This window comes from Leptodactylus fuscus, chromosome 4, assembly GCF_031893055.1.
Source record: "Leptodactylus fuscus isolate aLepFus1 chromosome 4, aLepFus1.hap2, whole genome shotgun sequence".
NCBI lineage: Eukaryota > Metazoa > Chordata > Amphibia > Anura > Leptodactylidae > Leptodactylus > Leptodactylus fuscus.
Genome location: NC_134268.1, coordinates 18,011,552 through 18,030,285, shown reverse-complemented (window position 1 = coordinate 18,030,285; position 18,734 = coordinate 18,011,552).

The window sequence follows — 18,734 nt, the reverse complement described above, 5'->3', positions numbered from 1 at the left end:
AGACATGTTTATAATATGTGTCCTGACCTGACACTACACCCAGTAAAACCAATCTATAGTAGTTATACGTTTACAGTATCCAGCCAATGTTGCCTGCGGAGGATGATTTATTGACTATGTCTCGGTATATCGGAGTCGTCTGATATCGGCATTACACCTCACTTTCCTGTTCAGTGGACATTGGTAACAAATGAGCTCTCTTGCTCACAAACCGGGCGTTATTAATGCGTGTTGTTGTCTCGTGTCTCATTTCCCCTGACTGTCTCTAGGTCTTATCTGCTACAGGAAAGCACGGCTCACTGACCCTAATGCAAGCACACACAACTAGGGTCAGATCAAGGTAAAAAAAAGTCTTACCACGTTACATTGTGGAGTGGTCATCATTACCTTACTATAGTAAGTATCACTTTGGGTCCTGTCTAGAGATGGGCGAACCTCTGAAGATTTGGATTCTTTTGGGTTCTGATGATTCGGGCTAAAGATTGGTTTTGGGTTCTATAAGTTTGTCAAGAACTGGAAGTAAAATTATTCTACTGTGAGGTTTCGTCAGATAAGTGGAGACCCAGGGTAGGTGGAAAAAATAGCAAATAGTTATATTCACCTTCCCTCACCTTTTCTGGTCATCCTCGTAGTGTCCAGCCGTAGACTTGGGTCCTCTTCTGGCACTGAAGACCAATCACAAACCTTAACCAGACCAGGTTGCATGATGTCATCCAGGAGGCTGGAAGAGAACCCAATGTGAATGCTGGATGGTGCACCGAAAAGGTGAAGGAAGGTGAGTGTAACTTATTATATACACCTCTTCTGAAGACTACACCTAAATTTTTGGAAAAATCAGGTTTTATCCAAACCGGTTTGCTCACCTCTAGTCATGTCCATCCATTTATAATGGAGTCATCACCACTGTGCTGGTGGATCTTGTGATGGATCCAAAAAGTATCATTGATAAATGCTCAAGAAAATCCAAAAGTGCCCACCAAAATAAACGTCACCAGAAGTCCTGCATCTCCTTGAACCTTGAACTTGTTGCTTATAGATTGTCTTATTCTTGAAGGACCTTAATGGTTTGTACTCCACCTCTGCTAGAAGGTCTCTTAGAATCTGCTATACCTGGTTATAGATTAAGTTCATGCTTTTGTAAGCCCCAGATGGAGGTCCACAGATGGAGTTAGGTTGTCTGATGCTTGAAGGACCATACACTATCTCCGGTAGAAGGTTCCTTACACTCTGGAAAAAATTCTTTCAGAGCCTACAATAATATGTGGACAATCCCTGATTATTGAAGTTCATGCCTTTGTAAGCTCCAGATGGAGGTCCACAGATGGAGCTCAAAATCCTTAATGCAGTTTGGTTGTCTTATTCATGAGGGACCTCATTGGGCTTGCACACCACCTCTGCATGAAGGTCCCATAGAATCTACTACAATTACCTGGAAAACAATCTTTCCAATGTCTACAATAAAGTGTGGACAGTTTCTTATTATTGATGAAGTTCATGTCTTTATAAGCCCCAGATGGAGGTCGAGATCCTTGATGCACTTAGGTTGTCTTATTCATGAGGGACCTCATTGGGCTTGCACACCACCTCTGCATGAAGGTCCCATAGAATCTACTACAATTACCTGGAAAACAATCTTTCCAATGTCTACAATAAAGTGTGGACAGTTTCTTATTATTGATGAAGTTCATGTCTTTATAAGCCCCAGATGGAGGTCGAGATCCTTGATGCACTTAGGTTGTCTTATTCATGAGGGACCTCATTGGCTTTGTACGCCACCTCAGTTTGAAGGTCCTATAGAATATGTGCATCTCCCTGGAAAAAAAATCTTGTCAATATCTACAATAAAGTGTGGACGGTTCCTGATTCTTGATAAAGTTCATGTCTTTATAAGCCCCAGATGGAGGTCCACAAATGGGCTCAAGAACCTTGCTACAGTTAAGTTGTCTTATTTTTGAGGGACCGTAATGGGGTTGCAAACCACCCCTGCTAAGTAAGGTATCTTAGAATCTGCTACACCTACTTGGAAGAAATTTTCCCAGACCCTACAACAATCTTTGGACACTCCCTGATAGATGAACCACTAAATCCGGCCAGTGATCCCGTGTACGGCTTGTATACACAATAACCAACCCTATTACTGTGTTCACTTGTACTTGTACTCTTAGAACTATGCAATGTAGTCTCTAGTCTGCAAACAGTGCATTTTTTCTCAGCATATTTAGGAAATATGGAATTAACTTTGAAGGCTGGTGATGAAATCGTTGAGGATCTTCGGTACGTGATTGATCGGAGAATACTACGCCTTGTAACAGGAAGTAGATCGGAATTGCAGAGCGTGGGAGGCATATCTAGAACAACATCAGGGCAGTTGACATACCTGACCACACCTTCCTTTCACATGATTTGACAGCTACATGTTTGATATCTTGGTGAGAGTTTAGCGGCACCTGACAAGTGGAGCTTATGAATGAAGTGCAGCCGTGGGAGTGATAGGAATGTATGTAAACAAAGATCGGGGCAACTATTTAGCAATCTGTAAGATAGAGCCATTCCTGCCTGAGAAACCTAGGATTGTAAAATCATTACAGCTATATGTGCACGATAATCCTGACATTGTGGATCTACCCTTGTAGTAAAGTATGGAACAGTCAGTGCTGAGAGATAAGATAACCCCATGCAAATTCATCATGTACATGTTATATTCAAGTAAGGGGGCAACTTGCTGGTCGGTGGGGGTCTGACCATTGGAACGCCCATTATTTATCAGAATGAGGGTTCCTATGTTATACTTTCTTATTGCAAATTTCTGACCCCAAGATGTTTACATTCTGTCCATGGCTTCAGCCTAAAGGGGTTGTTGGGGGCATTTTATTTTACTTACATAGCCCATTTTTTATGCCCATTCTTGTTTTTCTGGGCTGGTTCCATGATAGCTCCAGGACGCTTCACCTCCTCTCTCTGGTCCAATTTTCATTGATTGTTACCTGTACTATGGCGCTGGCAGGCTATAGTAACGCCAGCCCCATAACTACCTATAAAAACTGGGGTCAGAGCAATCTGGGGGTCAGGCAATCACATGACCCAGGTTCAGAATCAGCCCAGAACCCCCAGGTCTGGCATCAACAAAACTCGATGCATGTATGTAAAGTAAAGGGAGTTCTTCATTAATTTTTTTTAAAACAATGTCTACATGAGGTATGGGAAATGTCTAAAGGTGCCCATACACGGTGCAAACTGCCTAAGGTAATCGTAATGGCAGCTCAGTCCCATTCAAATGGATAGGATTGCGCTAAAATGCCAAGTACAGCCACTGTACAATGTATAGCGCTTTGCATTTGAAAAAGGTTTTCCAGCCCTCTCATGGTTTTTCATACTCATGCCCTACCTTTCACACATCAGTGTCTGTTCGATAGGGGTCCTGCCTCCAGCCCCAACATTGATCAGCTGTCCCAGCTACCCCCAGACACTGGAGAAGGGCAGAGCTAGAAGCAATAGGACCAAAGCTGCAGGTTACACCTACTGTATGGAGGGGGTCATGGGTACTGTGGCACGACTCCTGTTATATGAATAGGAGCAGATCTACTTTATCCCCATCTATGTGCTGTTGCTTCCGGTGTCTAGAAGAAGCCGAATTTGCTGATCAGTCTGGGGTGTTGGAACTCCACCAACTGGATACTGATAACCTACCCTGTGGATATGTAACCAGAATGAAAAACCACTGGGGGCCAGAAAACCCCTTAAGCAGTGAAGTGGTCCTTCAAGGCTTCTTGAGTGCCAGGTGTGGGACCTCCACTGAGCTAATAGTGATGACGTATGCTAAGGATAGGTCATCAATATTAAATCCTTGACAGACCTTTATAATTCAAAGGCTGTGTTAAGGAAACCAGGGGATTTGGTGCTCTGTTTGATATCAATTCAATTTTTTAAGTAAGGTGTCATAAGGAACGCTTGTGTGCCTCTTGTGTGCCTCTTGTACGCCTCTTCCCAGCAGATTCTCCAGTAGGTTTATCTTGTTTATTGTGATGGCTTCACCAGAGGTTCGTATCAGTTCCAATCAGTCTTCCTAATATCAAGAAATCTGTGCTTGTCCTGATGATTTATGAAGTGACGACAATTCTGTCGCTCCTTCTGTCCACGCCCATTGAAACAATAAAAGTTGAAAAGTTTCTCGAGAGCCCTCGTCGTCTTTAAGAAGATGGTCTTAGAGGTCATGTTTTTTACTTGATTTTTAGAGAATTCATAGGTCATTGTAACAAAACTGTGAAGTCTAGAAGATGGACTACTTAAAAATAATAATATCGCCATAATATATCCTTCTTGTGGTTGAGCCGTTCTTGAGATTTCAGGATTGTTTTTAAAATCCAATTTTCGATAATTTTCCAGCCGATCCCGATCGTGAAATTTGCTTGATCTGCCGATCCCGATCCAGATCGCTCAACCCTAATCTTTATAGAATATTTACCTACTCCTGCAGTTTGTTTAAGAGTTTTCCAAAATGGCAAAGAGTCTACAGGAGAAAACCACAAGTCTTCCCGGCACAGCTTGCTCCTCCACCATGGCTGTAATCTGACTCCCCTACCATTTTGGTGGATCAGTCGCTGTTACATAATCAAACCACGGTGCTGCAACCGAGTCATGGTCTAGCCTTCCTATATGTTCTCTGTGGCTATACATTATGAGCTACTAATGGAATCAGGACCTTCTATTTAAACACCCCCTCCCCATCACTCCAGTGCCTGAGCAATAGGTTCCTTAAAGTTCCCAAAAGTGTCATTCTGTTTCTCCTGCTGTGTTTCCCCGGTATTGACTTGACTTGTTTTTGACCTTTTACTTTCATCTGCCGCCTACTCTGACCTTCTGTCTGATCTTTGTGTTGCAAGAACTCTGCTCGAGGATCCGCATCTCAGGTAGTTTACAAATTCCTTATGGGTAATTTATTGTGTAACATTATACCTGGTTATTCCAGTTCCTAATTCTATTCTGTTTCATTCTATATTTTATGAAAAAAATAAAATAATAAGTTCAACAGTCTTTTTATTGAGAATTTCCAGGACAAGGCAACGGACTGTATCAGGCCAGTTACGACAGATACTTCCTGATTAAAATCCCCATAAACATGCAAAGTAGGGTGAAATGTGAATTATACTCCCCGAGGCGTAACAGACTGACATTAAACATGTAATAAATGATGAAGGAAACAATTACAAATACAGATCGATAGCAAATGCTGCAAAAGTTCACAATGAGGTCGGCGTGACCGCACCACCAGGCTCATGGTCTATGGCTTTTCCATCCCAATTTTATCCTGCCATCACCACCACCACCTTGTGCTGTTCCATTCTCATCCTCTTCAATTTATTTGGTTCTATGCTCTTGGGGGATATAGTTTCTCCTTGTGGAGACACCAAGCAATGCACCATGGGAAAAAGTATGCAAATTGCCTCTTCTCATCTTTGGTGCCACCTATTGGTTGTTTTTTGTTGGAAAACTCCTTTAAAATATGAAAACATTCATGTCGGCATCAAAGGAGTAGCCCAGTCATAATGACCTACCACGTGCTGCCACAATCTGAAACATAATGCCAGACAACATACAGATATTGGCTGTGCACTTGGTTATGTCTTTGGACTTTGTAGCCAGGAAATATAGCAACCATAAAAATACCAAAGAAAGGCAAAAAAATCTGTGGCTTTCTTCTAGGACCGCACATATCCATAGGTGGTATTAGGTATTGCAGCTCAGATCCATTAAAGTTCATTGGGCTCAGCTGCAATACTGCATACAACCTGTGGACAGGTAGGCGCTGTTTCTAGTCCTATGCAACCCCTTTAAATTGCACTTTCTGTCATTTTAATGTTGGCCATCTCAAGATTCGTTTCAGTTTGGGTTCGGTTGGTTTGGTTCCAAGATTCATTTCAGTCTTAATAGAGTCATTCCAGGTTTACAGTATAGTGGTCCTAATAAACATTAGGCCACTATATTATATACAGTCCTAACAGCCTTTACAAGCATTCTTTGGGGAAGCTACAGGCTATCGGCCAGCTGTGTTCTCCCCACCTTCCTAAAATACATGATATAATATCCCTTTCATGGGTTTGCATGCCCCACTGAAGCCTCCTACTATGCCCCACCATGCCTCACCCTACACTCTCCCAGAACCAACATTTCTTTCAATTTATTAACTTAATAAAAAAAAATGACAACATGGGGTCACCATATATTCTCCATAACCAACCAGATATGATAAAGCAGAAGCCAAGGATTAGTAAGGTGGTAGTCCATGTTTTTTGGTCTTTTCCAGTCTAAGCTCACAGGGTTATGGGATCTGCACAACTAATTTAAACACTAAGGATTCCCACTGACTCAACTAATAAGTTGCTAAAACATAACCTTTAATAAGTTTAATTAAAAATAACACTCTCAAAACCACACCAAAATTCAGATTCAATACAGTGATTTTATCTCATATTTTAAACCACTGTTTTGACAATGGGCTCCAAACATGAGAGCTCCAACCCTCTGCAGGTTACAATGATTTGAAGTGGATCTAGACTGGGGCTCCTTAAGTTTCTTTATAACTGAGTATAATCCCAGTTGATCCACTAATAATCTACAGAGTTGTGTGAAAAACCGCTAGTTACATCCATATCTTTGGCTATAGCTGAGGTTGAAATTTGAGACAACAGTCTATTGTAGAGGGTCTAATTCGGCTTAAGGGGTTAACAAGTTAACAGGTTAACAGGTACTGCATTCAGCTTTTCCTGGTCGGCCTGATACTATGTTATCACTGACTAATGCAGCCCTGATTATAATATCATCTCCCCTTGCCGTACACAACCCGCCTGTGTCCTGCCTCTGTGCTGTAGCCTAGGATGTACAATACTTTGTTTCCCTCTTTCCCTCTACGCGTTTCCCCACCTAAAGTGGATCATCAGGAGGTTTCTTTTGGAAAAAATAATAAATAGCGGTGGTAATTTGCAGTAAAAACCGCAGTTCCCGGGGCCTTGATGGTAGACCCCGGTACAAATGTGGGCTCGACACTGAGCGTTGTGTAGAGAGGGGTTAAATAGCGTTTTTTTACACAACTCTGTAGATTATTAGTGGATCAACTGGGATTATACTCAGTTATAAAGAAACTTAAGATAGATAGATAGATAGATAGATAGATAGATAGATAGATAGATAGGAGATGGATAGATAGATAGATTAGATAGATAGATAGATAGATAGATAGAAGATAGATAGATAGATAGGAGATAGATAGATAGATAGATAGATAGATAGATAGATAGGAGATAGATAGATAGATAGATAGATAGATAGATAGATAGATAGATAGATAGGAGATAGATAGATAGATAGATAGATAGATAGATAGATAGATAGGAGAGATAGATTAGATAGATAGATAGATAGATAGATAGATAGATAGATAGATAGATAGGATATAGATAGATAGATAGATAGATAGATAGATAGATAGATAGGAGAGATAGATTAGATAGATAGATAGATAGATAGATAGATAGATAGATAGGATATAGATAGATAGATAGATAGATAGATAGATAGATAGATAGATAGGAGATGGATAGATAGATAGATTAGATAGATAGATAGATAGATAGATAGATAGATAGGAGATAGATAGATAGATAGATAGATAGATAAATAGATAGATAGATAGGAGATAGATAGATAGATAGATAGATAGATAGATAGGAGATAGATAGATAGATGATAGATAGATAGATAGATAGATAGATAGATAGATAGATAGAAGATAGATAGATAGATAGATAGAAGATAGATAGGAGATAGATAGATAGATAGGATAGATAGATAGATAGATAGATAGATAGATAGATAGATAGATAGGAGATAGATAGATAGATAGATAGATAGATGATAGATAGATAGATAGATAGAAGATAGATAGATAGATAGATAGATAGATAGATAGATAGATAGATAGAAGATAGATAGGAGATAGATAGATAGATAGATAGATAGATAGATAGATAGGAGATAGATAGATAGATAGATAGATAGATAGATAGATAGATAGATAGGAGATAGATAGGAGATAGATAGATAGATAGATAGATAGATAGGAGATAGATAGATAGATAGATGATAGATAGATAGATAGATAGATAGATAGATAGATAGATAGGAGATAGATAGATAGATAGATAGATAGATAGGAGAGATAGATTAGATAGATAGATAGATAGATAGATAGATAGATAGGATATAGATATATAGATAGATAGATAGATAGATAGATAGATAGATATGAGATAGATAGATAGATAGATAGATAGATAAATAGATAGATAGATAGGAGATAGATAGATAGATAGATAGATAGATAGATGATAGATAGATAGATAGATAGATAGATAGATAGATAGAAGATAGATAGGAGATAGATAGATAGATAGGATAGATAGATAGATAGGAGATAGATAGATAGATAGATGATAGATAGATAGATAGATAGATAGAAGATAGATAGATAGATAGATAGATAGGAGATAGATAGATAGATAGATAGATAGATAGATAGATAGATAGATAGAAGATAGATAGATAGATAGATAGATAGATAGATAGGAGATAGATAGATAGATAGATAGATAGGAGATAGATAGATAGATAGATAGATGATAGATAGATAGATAGATAGATAGATAGATGATAGATAGATAGATAGATAGTAGAGATGGGTGAACCAATTCGTTCCGAGCCGGGTTTGACCTGAATTCTCCAAATTGTTACATTTTTAACAAAACCGAGTTAATAGCATCATCATCATCTTAAACAAACCAAAATGGCAGCCACAACTTGTATTATTTTCTTCAACAATACACAGATCCCAATACAGAAAAATTTGCACCAGAGTAACAGAATTTTACACTAAGTTGACACTAGCATTCCGGCGTTTTGTCCGAGATTCCTCATAGATTAGGGGAGAGAGATGACCTACAAGCAGGACTTTTTACTCCACTGGTTTTGGTTCAGACGGTAACCTGGTGGAGCCCATTATAGTCTTTGGGGGTCTGCGGGTTTCTGCGGGCTATCACTTTTTTGGTTGATAGCCCGCAGAGACAAAAACTGTAGCATGTTACAGGACCTGCAAGATGGATGGGAATCTGGCTTATTCCATCCGCACATTGCTGAAAAAAATCTGGAACATGCTGATTATACCGATGGAAATCCACACAAACACGGGGAGAACATACAAACTCTTTGCAGATGTTGTTCCTGGCAGGATTCTAACCCAGGACTCCAGCGCTGCAAGGCTGCAGTGCTAACCACTGAGCCACCATGTTGCCCCGGGACAGAAAGTTTGCAATGGAAAACTCTGCAGACTTTGTGTGAAACTGCAATGCTGCAGACGTGTTTTTTTAGTGTATTGCTAAAACAAAAAAGTGACCTACACCCCTAAACCTCCAAATGTGGGATCTGCTTATATATGATCCCTTACTTGCATCTGAATCCTTCCCCTGCAGCCATATCCGCCTGACACTTGGCACTGGCACTTCTCACCCATCCATTGCGTCCTTGGCATTTGTACCAGGGTGTGTTATTGCATTATTCCATTATAATGTCTCTATGGGAAGATTGCTATACCACGTACCCGGGTATTACGTGGCAGTGCGTCTACTAGATGGTACATAATGTACTATGAATCAGCGCCAGCTGACTTACTCCATACTGTATAGCAGAGCTGAGCTTGTCATTGGCATACATTAACTAAAACATTAGTGTCATAGAATTTCCCAATATATTTCCTGCACGGTTTTCAAGGTCTCTGCAGTCATTGAAGTTATGCCATAAATGTGGATAGATATAGATCCCGCCGCTCGGCCTTACACCTGATTGTGAATGGGGTATGACGGTCACAGGGAGACGCATCCATAGCACCTAAACTGGGGACATGCCATAAGATGGGAATATGCCTTTAAGAAGTGGTGACATTATCTCTATCCCTATGCAGAGGGAATCATTCCAACATGTCAAGTTATCTAGGGTAGTGAAGGGGTTAATGATAACTTTTCTGCAGTATATAGTTTGGAAAGGGTATATACTAACATCCCAGGTGGTCTAGGGTGGTAAAGGGATCAATGCTCAACTTCTTGGTGATGTAGGGTATTGAAGGGGTTACCACCAACTTCCTTGGTGGTTCATTGCAGTGAAGGGGTTAACGTTTGCTTCCCTGTTGGTCTAGGATAGTGAACAGGTTAATGTTAACAAAATGGTGGGGTTCATTGAAGAGGACCTTTCACCACCTCCGCCAACTTTTCGTATCCTTCCATACGCACCGATCTATCGAGTCTGGCACAGTTTGGGATTTTTTTCTGTAGCCCCCACCGTTCTTGAGCAATCAGTGCTGGTTGTTTCAGGACTCAATATGCTAATTGGGCTCTTTACGTCAAGGTGGGTGGACCTTGGCTTAAGGAGATAGTCTAGGACCTCCCTCCTGACAGTACAGAGCCTAATTAGCATATTGAGTGCTGAAACGAACAGCACTGATTGCTCAGGAACGGTGGGGGCTGCAGAGAAAATTCCAGCTAGGGCAGAATCAGTGGATCGGCTGGCTGAATTGGTTACCACTATAAAATATTATAGTGTACAATAGGTGGCAAAACCAAAAAACATTTTGCCTCCTCATGGTGTCTTGCACTCTCCCGGTGACGACATAGGCCTGAGGTCATCAGTGAGGTCTGTGATTGGCCACATAAGAACACATAATGTCAGGACACTTAGTGTACCCAAATCCCTGCTGTGGCCCAATCCCAGACCTCAGTGATGACCCTGGGCACTTCATCAGGAAGTGACGGACGCCACGAGGGGTATGAATGTTTTTTATTTTTGACACCTCCCCTTAGCTGATCCGACCTCTAGTCATAGTATACCACTAAGATCTCCCATCTGTAGACCAGGACCCCCTGGAATCGGGAGGACCTCAGTGCCCGGTACCCCGCCACTAACCCTTTTCTGATGTTTTGTCCCATTCTTGGCAGCGTTACATGAACTGTATCAACGGTGATAGCAATCAATGGATGTCTAGTAGAGTACACAGCACCTCCGTGCCATAGGTGGGGTCATATTTATATACCGCAATATGGTTTTGAATGGGATAAATATCTTTTACTTTACTTAAACAAACACTCACATTCCACCCTGCATGACCCAACGCATGCGAAGGCTGGAAGTCTTGCGTAACGCTACTCTCCCAATGAGAACGGATGCCTATGTAACATAATGGTTGATTCATTAGGATGAAGCCGTGCCAGCTATTGTACCTGGTGCCAACCTGTGGGTAGAACATACCTCAGCATTGTCCCAGAACGGTGACCCTGGGCATCCACTCCTCGCTACAAGGCTGAGCTCATCTTCTTTGACGGATACATCAATTGGAATCCTGGAAGGGCTGATACATGACTCAGGATCTTATCATCGGGAGCAAACAACAAACCTAATGAGAATGCAAATTCAATATTATCTGCCCAATGGTCTCCAGCCAGTAGGTGCTGGAAACTACAACTCCCAGCATGCCCTGACAAATTCTCAGTTATTCAAAGCAACAAAATGACTGCTTGCTCAAAGAGAGTTTTGATAGTTTCTCAGTAGCTTAGTCCTGCTGCTGGAGGAGAGCTAGTGTCCATATATTTCCCAGGGTGCATTGCCTGTAACCTCAGCTGGATCTCCTCAATGGGAACCAATACCAAAAGCACATGTAAACCAACACCTCCTCCTTGAATGGTGACTTAAAGGGGTTGTCCTGCTATGGGTACAAATCTCCTATAAACAGAACAGTGTCCAACTACGGGGGCCCCGATGGCTAAGTGATCAGAAGGTCCACTAAGACGTCCTTGTGAATGGAGCGCCAATGACAGGTGCCGACAGCCCCATAGAAGTGAATGGAGTGCCAATGACAGGTGCCGACAGCCCCATAGAAGTGAATGCAGCGCCAATGACAGGTGCCGACAGCCCCATAGAAGTGAATGGAGCGCCAATGACAGGTGCCGACAGCCCCATAGAAGTGAATGGAGCGCCAATGACAGGTGCCGACAGCCCCATAGAAGTGAATGGAGTGCCAATGACAGGTCCCGACAGCCCCATAGAAGTGAATGGAGTGCCAATGACAGGTGCCGACAGCCCCATAGAAGTGAATGGAGCGCCAATGACAGGTGACGACAGCCCCATAGAAGTGAATGGAGCGCCAATGACAGGTGCCGACAGCCCCATAGAAGTGAATGGAGCGCCGATGACAGGTGTCAACAGCCCCATAGAAGTGAATGGAGCGCCAATGACAGGTGCTGAAAGCCCCATAGAAGTGAATGGAGCACCAATGACAGGTGCCGACAGCCCCATAGAATTGAATGGAGCACCAATGACAGGTCATTGACAGCCCCATAAAAGTGAATGGAGCACCGGTCACGCAAGTGCTCCATTAACAAGGAGGCCTTAGGGAAACATTTGTTCCCCTGTCCTCCTGATCACTCGGGGACCTGGTAATGAGGCCCCCAACAATCAGACACTTAGCCACTCTCTTGTGGACAGGGGATGTGTCCATAATGAGACAACCCCTTTAAAGATAACATCTGAGCTGGTTCACGTCTGTGCCAAATGTCCATCTGATACAGATCTGTCTAAAATCACTGGATAAGATGGTCCTGCAAACCCAACTAGTCATCGGGGTCTGCTATTTTTGCACTTCATTCTTACGGCCCACCAGAGGAAACCTGGTCCCTATCATCCCTCACAGGTGGGACAGCCTCCATATAAAAGACTACAGATGACCAACATAAGAAGACAATGTTCTTACCAGCGTTCCTTCAACCCTTTAGCCCATGCAAAAGCACCTCAAGGCCCTTATGCTATGATTGTTACTACGCTGTATGACCATGCACTATGTGTAGAGTTGTGCCAAAAAATGGAATGTAGAGTATCATCCAGTGTAAGGTCTGTCTTGGACATGTGCATGTGGTCTACAGTGGAAGCTTGTGAAAACTTTTTGCATGTCCCATTCTTAGATGCAGAAGGGATTATAATATTGTCACGTGTGGTTCCAATGTATTCCCTCTTCATAGATGACCCTACTGTTCCTCATCTACGTCTTATATTGGCTAAAATCATGAAAGCCAAACTATCTAGCTGGTGGCCTGACATAGAGATATTCCGGTCCAAGTCTTCTGGAAGATCATTATTTCACCACCTGGATGAGCTAACAGGGGAACAAGGAAAAGTACAGGGTGGCTCTTCTAGTAGATCATGCTTTGATCATCTGGATGAGGGGACCAAGCCCAAGTAGAGAGTGCTGGTAGATCCCTATTTGGCCATCTAGGAGATCACGGAGGACCATCAACAAGTACAAAGTAGATGCAGCTACATCTCCCATTACTGTTCCCTGACCTCTTGCACATTGCGGTGCTATGGTAATGTCTTCAAGTGAATATTTGCTCTACAAGTAATAAAACATTTCCGGCCTCATTTACCCATCCAGCTGTTTTGAAATCTTGTACTTAAATGTACGTCAGGTCACACCCTTGGATAGAACACACAGACGCCCTATGCTACCGGCATGTTACATGTCCTGGGCATAATACTTGGCCAATTAAGCAGTTTATTAGATCTTAGTGTCATGTTGGTTTGACGTCTTCAGGATTTAGACAGGTTGTAGGGATTAAAGGAACATTCTGGGTAAGACTGGTAACTTGTGTTACGCATCGAGCAGGGTTGAAGGGGAGGAGAAGGACTCTCTATGCTATTCTATGGATCTCCACGTCATGAAGTGTCCTCTCATGCCTTACACTAGGTGTGACCATACTTGTCATCTCATCCTGGATGTCCAAGATGCTCCAGAAAATAGGGGAGACCTCCAAGAATTCTCCCTATTTACTTAAAAAAGAAAAACAAAACAAAAAAACAAAAACAAATTCTATCTATCTATCTATCTATCTATCTATCTATCTATCTATCTATCTATCTATAATCTCCTATCTATCTATCTATCTATCTATCTATCTATCTCCTATCTATCTATCTATCTATCTATCTATCTATCTATCTATCTATCTATCATCTCCTATCTACAGTGTTGGCCAAACACTTCTGTCAGATAATACTTATGTTCTTCCAGAAAATGATTGCAATCACAAATTCTTTGGTATTATTATCTTCATTTAATTCGTCTTCAATGGAAAACCACAAAAAGAATTGTCAAAAAGCCAAATTGGATATAATTCCACAGCAAACATAAAAAAGGGGGTGGACAAAAGTATTGGCACTGTTTGAAAAATCATGTGATGCTTCTCTAATTTGTGTAATTAACAGCACCTGTTACTTACCTGAGGCACCTAACAGGTGGTGGCAATAACTAAATCACACTTGCAGCCAGTTGAAATGGATTAAAGTTGACTCCACCTCTGTCCTGTGTCCTTGTGTGACCACATTGAGCATGGAGAATATAAAAAAGACCAAAGAACTGTCTGAGGACTTGAGAAGCAAAATTGTGAGGAAGCATGAGCAATCTCAAGGCTACAAGTCCATCTCCAAAGACCTGAATGTTCCTGTGTCTACCGTGCGCAGTGTCATCAAGAAGGGTAAAGCCCATGGCCCTGTGGCTAACCTCCCTAGATGTGGACGCAAAAGAAAAATGGAGGAGAGATTTCAACGCAAGATTGTGCGGATGGTGGATAAAGAACCTCGACTAACATCCAAACAAGTCCAAGCTGCCCTGCAGTCCGAGGGTGCAACAGTGTCACCCCGTACTATCCAGTGTCAGCGTCTGAATGAGAAGGGACTGTATGGTAGGAGACCCAGGAAGACCCCACTTCTTACCCAGAGACATAAGCCAGGCTGGAGTTTGCCAAAACTTACCTGAGAAAGCCAAAACCGTTCTGGAAGAATGTTCTCTGGTCAGAGGAGACAAAAGTAGGAAAACGCATCAACATAGAGTTTACAGGAAAAAAAGAGGCCTTCAAAGAGAAGAAGACGCCCCCTACAGTCAGACATGGTGGAGGTTCCCTGATGGTTTGGGGTTGCTTTGCTGCCTCTGGCACTGGACTGCTTGACCGTGTGCATGGCATTATGAAGTCTGAAGACGACCAACACATTGTGCAGCATCATGTAGGGCCCAGTGTGAGAAAGCGGGGTCTCCCTCAGAGGTCAGGGCTCTTCCAGCAGGACAAGGACCCAAAACACACTTCAGATGAGCACTAGAAAATGGTGGTGAGAGAAAGCCCTGGAGACTTGTAAAGTGGCAGCAATGAGTCCAGCCCTGAATCCCATAGGACACCTGTGGGGGAGGGGGAGAGGTCTCTTGGTGGCAGTTTGGAGAAGGCCCCCTTCACATCTCAGGGGGGAACGCGAGCAGTTTGCCAAAGAAGAAGGGTCTAAGATTCCAGCAGAGCCTTGTAAGAAACCCATTGCTGGTTAGCGGAAGCGGTTGTGCGCAGTTATTGTGTCTAAAGGTTGTGCTACCAAGTATTAGGCTGAGGGCGCCAATACTTCTGTCCGGCCCATTGTTGGAATTTTGTGTAAAATGATCAATGATTTGACTTTTTTTTCATTCTCTTTTGTGTTTTTTCATTGAAAGCAAAATAAATGAAGAGATTAATACCAAAGAATCATATATAGTTCACAAAATAGTAAATGTAGAAAATTCTATGATACAATAATATTTTATAAAGCTGTAAATTCCAGAATGTAGCGATAAAACTTTTTGTGTGGTTATGAATCCCCCAATCCCCCCACTATAGAGCACAGATCAATCTCTTTCATGATACAGAGTGAAGGTGTAACATAACACTGATCTGCATGCCCTCAGGGTGTTGCTGTGATAGCGCTGCCCTCATGATCCTGGCACGAGGGCGCAACAGCTGCAGTGAATCCCATGAAGCAATGGTGGATGATTCACTGCCATGAAATGTATCGCATCCGCTGACTGTGGGTGAGCGGCAAACTCACTATTGTGTCCTAATACAGTGTATCAGCCGCTGACAATGTGCAAGTTATTCTATAGACCGACTTTCATCTTCAGTAAAAAGCAATTTCTATGGTTTCCACTGAGAACATCATCAGCATGACAAGAAAATACTTCATAAGCCAAGAAAAAGTTATAGCGTTACCCTAATTCACCGACTGCAAGTAACAGTGACCAACTACCTATATACTGTATATATATATATATATATATATATATATATATATATATATATTTATATATATATATATATATGTACACAGGACCAGAATTATAGTAGTTATATTCTTGTACATAGGAGCAGTATTATAGTAGTTATATTCTTGTACATAGGAGTAGTATTATAGTAGTTATATTCTTGTACATAGGAGTAGTATTATAGTAGTTATATTCTTGTACATAGGAGCAGTATTATAGTAGTTATATTCTTGTACATAGGAGTAGTATTATAGTAGTTATATTCTTGTACATAGGAGTAGTATTATAGTAGTTATATTCTTGTACATAGGAGCAGTATTATAGTAGTTATATTCTTGTACATAGGAGCAGTATTATAGTAGTTATATTCCTGTACATAGGAGCAGTATTATAGTAGTTATATTCTTGTACATAGGAGCAGTATTATAGTAGTTATATTCTTGTACATAGGAGCAGTATTATAGTAGTTATATTCTTGTACATAGGAGTAGTATTATAGTAGTTATATTCTTGTACATAGGAGCAGTATTATAGTAGTTATATTCTTGTACATAGGAGGTAGTATTATAGTAGTTATATTCTTGTACATAGGAGTAGTATTATAGCAGTTATATTCTTGTACATAGGAGCAGTATTATAGCAGTTATATTCCTGTACATAGGAGCAGTATTATAGAAGTTATATTCTTGTACATAGGAGTAGTATTATAGCAGTTATGTTCTTGTACATAGGAGTAGTATTATAGTAGTTATATTCTTGTACATAGGAGCAGTATTATAGTAGTTATATTCTTGTACATAGGAGGTAGTATTATAGCAGTTATATTCTTGTACATAGGAGTAGTATTATAGCAGTTATATTCTTGTACATAGGAGCAGTATTATAGTAGTTATATTCTTATACATAGGAGCAGTATTATAGTAGTTATATTCTTGTACATAGGAGTAGTATTATAGTAGTTATATTCTTGTACATAGGTGTAGTATTATAGTAGTTATATTCTTGTACATAGGAGTATTATAGTAGTTATATTCTTGTACATAGGAGTATTATAGTAGTTATATTCTTGTACATAGGAGTAGTATTATAGTAGTTATATTCTTGTACATAGGAGCAGTATTATAGTAGTTATATTCTTGTACATAGGAGGTAGTATTATAGTAGTTATATTCTTGTACATAGGAGGTAGTATTATAGTAGTTATATTCTTGTACATAGGAGCAGTATTATAGTAGTTATATTCTTGTACATAGGAGCAGTATTATAGTAGTTATATTCTTGTACATAGGAGGTAGTATTATAGTAGTTATATTCTTGTACATAGGAGGTAGTATTATAGTAGTTATATTCTTGTACATAGGAGTAGTATTATAGTAGTTATATTCTTGTACATAGGAGGTAGTATTATAGTAGTTATATTCTTGTACATAGGAGTAGTATTATAGTAGTTATATTCTTGTACATAGGAGTAGTATTATAGTAGTTATATTCTTGTACATAGGAGTAGTATTATAGTAGTTATATTCTTGTACATAGCAGCAGTATTATAGTAGTTATATTCTTGTACATAGGAGTAGTATTATAGTAGTTATATTCTTGTACATAGGAGCAGTATTATAGTAGTTATATTCTTGTACATAGGAGTAGTATTATAGTAGTTATATTCTTGTATATAGGAGCAGTATTATAGTAGTTATATTCTTGTATATAGGAGGTAGTATTATAGTAGTTATATTCTTGTATATAGGAGTAGTATTATAGTAGTTATATTCTTGTACATAGTAGGTAGTATTATAGTAGTTATATTCTTGTATATAGGAGGTAGTATTATAGTAGTTATATTCTTGTACATAGGAGTAGTATTATAGTAGTTATATTCTTGTACATAGCAGCAGTATTATAGTAGTTATATTCTTGTATATTCTATAACAGTTCTGAACTCAGATCATAGACTTGGGATCGTCAATGATAGAGCTGTCACCTAGGATATAGTATATAGTACTCTTTATTGGTGACCAGTACTACCTGGAGTATTATTATGGGTGCAGGTTTTTTCCAGTTTAGTATTTGTTTTATTTATATATAAAAGATTCTGACAATGTATCCTATTCCTTCTCAGTATTATCTGTGTGACACTATAGAGCGCTCCTGTGTGTACTGACTATATAGAGATCTATAAGGCAGCGAGGACACAACTTCATCCCTTTTCTCCCTTCCTTTTCTTCCCTCTTTTTCATTTTTATACTTTGTACTGCCGGAGGAGATTTGCAGGCAGGCGAGGGGGGACTATAAGCAGCTGGAAGGCGAGGAAGATGACACTTTCTTCTAATAAGATACATAACAACATTTGTGATTGTGTGGGCTGCTGGTAGGAATGTATAGCCCCGGTACAGGGATCCTTCTAATGTGGTCAGGATGGCGAGCGTTACTTCCTGCCTCGTTGGTGTTCGATTTTTGCTTTAAAGAGAAATGATATATAACAGATGTTTCCACGGAGCTATTCCTGTTATTAAACTGTCAGCCCGGAGACATATTT